This window comes from Berghia stephanieae, chromosome 4, assembly GCF_034508935.2.
Source record: "Berghia stephanieae isolate SIO BIC M18660-M18661 chromosome 4, UCSD_Bste_1.3, whole genome shotgun sequence".
Taxonomy (NCBI): Eukaryota; Metazoa; Mollusca; class Gastropoda; order Nudibranchia; family Aeolidiidae; genus Berghia; species Berghia stephanieae.
Genome location: NC_088363.1, coordinates 3187237 through 3189736, shown reverse-complemented (window position 1 = coordinate 3189736; position 2500 = coordinate 3187237). Strand labels below are relative to the sequence as shown.

Genomic DNA, 2500 nt, shown 5'->3' with positions numbered 1-2500 from the left:
TAGGTCTGTTGGCGTTCTCAGATCAGGTGTTACAATCTCGAGGGGGGGGGGGGGATGAGTTAGTGAATCAGTGAGTGAGTGAACGAACGAATGAATGAATGAATGAGTCACCGAGTGGATCAGTGAGACATTCCGTGAATCGTCAAAACTAGGACCTGTTTCCATTTAGAATTTGGTTTCCTCCATCAACTTTGTTTCTTCCTCGCTTTTCGTCTCCCCCTCCCCCCCCCCCTCCTTGTTTCCTCCTCCTCCACCGCCACCTTCTTCTCTTCTTCTTTTCTTCTTCTTCTTCTTCTTCTTCTTCTTCTTCTTCTTCTTCTTCTTCTTCTTCTTCTTCTTCTTCTTCTTCTTCTTCTTCTTCTTTTCTTCTTCTTCTTCTTGTTCTTCTTCTTCTTGTTCTTCTTCTTCTTGTTCTTCTTCTTTTGTTCTTCTTCTCTTCTTCTTCTTCTTCTTCTTCTTCTTCTTCTTCTTCTTCTTCTTCTTCTTCTTCTTCTTCTTCTTCTTCTTCTTCTTCTTCTTCTTCTTCTTCTTCTTCTCTTTCTACTACTACTACTACTACTACTACTACTACTACTACTACTACTACTACTACTACTACTACTACTACTATACTACTACTATCTACTACTACTACTACTATTACTACTACTACTACTACTAATACTAATACTACTACTACTACTACTACTACTACTACTACTACTACTACTACTACTACCTACTACTACTACACTACTACTACTACTACTACTACTACTACTACTACTACTACTACTACTACTACTACTACCACCACCACCACCACCACCACTAATAATGCTATCACTACTACTAATACTAATAACACAACGGCAATTATAACAACAATCTACCGTTTACCTACCTATTTTTGTTTCAAGTGGATGTTCTATATTGTGATACAACCTCTTTGTCTCTTCCCATACCTAATGAATAGATCAGTGCTCTCCCTTGGCATTTTAACATTGTACTCAAACTCAAATCTTCCTTTCTGACCCATTGGTGATTCGTTCTCACCAAACTCTTTTAATTTTAATCAAACCATAAACTTCTAAGGTTACACATAGACATGTGTGACGAGCAGAATGGAAGAGGGAAGTTCTTTTGCTTAACCGAATATTACTAATTAATATCTTATGGTAAACGTTTTTTCCCAGACCCAAAGTGTTTATAAGGCGTTTTGCCATTGCAGGGGAAAATCTATGTATAGATTCGCCCGCCATTCCTGTGGGGCCAATTATGTTATTCTGTATGTATGATCCATGAGTTATCTCTCTCTCTCTCTCTCTCTCTCTCTCTCTCTCTCTCTCTCTCTCTCTCTCTCTCTCTCTCTCTCTCTTCTCTCTCTCTCTGTTCTCTCTTTTCTCTCTCTCTCTCTCTCTCTCTCTCTCTCTCTCTCTTATATATATATATATATATATATATATATATATATAGACATATAAACTCTCTCTCTCTCTCTCTCTCTCTCACACACACACTAATATATATATATATATATATATTATATATATATATATATAATAATATTATACATATATATATATATCATTATTACGGTTTTCATGACACCAATACTGTTGGTTCTTTCTTTATTCCATCAGCCCAAATTTAGATCATCGACTCCCCGTGATTAATTCTCCCGCTGTCAAAACAGTTTAGTGGATACGTTGTGTGTGTGTGTGTTTATGTAACGTACTTCTGTACACACTGCTGTCATTTTAACACCATCTTCTCGCATCCATCAATTCTCTCACTTTTCTTTCTTTCTTTCTTTCTTTCTCTCTTTCTATCTTTTTCTTTTCTCCTTTCTATCTTTCTTTCTCTTCTTTGAGTTTAGTGGCACCGTGTTTATGTAACGTATTTCTGTACTCACTACTGTCACTTTAACACCATCTTCTCGCATCCATCAATTGTCTCACTTTTCTTTCTTTCTTTCTGTCTTTCTATCTTTCTTTCTTTTCTTTCAGTAGCACCGTGTTTATGTAACAACTTACTTCTGTACACAATAAGGTCATTTTGATGCCATAATCATGCATCCATCAAGTCTCTCAGTTTTCTTTTTTTTTTTCTATCTCTCTTTTGTTCTGTCTTTCTTTTTTTTTTTGTCTGTTTGCATGTTTGTTTGTTTGCTTCTTCTCTTTCTTCTTGTTTTTTTTTTTTTTCATTTCTTTCAGTTTAGCGATTCCTTGTTTATGCAAAATACCGGTCTACACAATACGGTCGGTTTAATACCATCTTCTCGCATCCATCAATTGTCTCTGATTTTCTTTCTTTTTCTCTCTCTCTCTCTCTCTCTCTCCCTCTCTCTCTCTCTCTCTCTCTCTCTCTCTCTCTCTCTCTCTCTCATCCTCTTTCTCTCTCTCCACTTTTCTTTCTTTCATTTGTTTCTTTTTTCTTTTTCTTTTTCTTTCTTTCTTCCTTTCTTTTCCTCTTCCTTTAATCGTTCGTTCGTTCTTTCTTTCTTTCTTTCTTTCTTTCT

At 36.0% G+C, this 2500-nt stretch overlaps 1 protein-coding gene across 2 annotated transcripts in view; it reads left to right on the top strand.

Moving 5' to 3' along the window:
* Nucleotides 1–2500, top strand: part of LOC144969907 (kelch-like protein 5) — a 142414-nt gene that overhangs the window by 12916 nt on the left and 126998 nt on the right. The gene's annotated exons all lie outside the window — the stretch shown is intronic.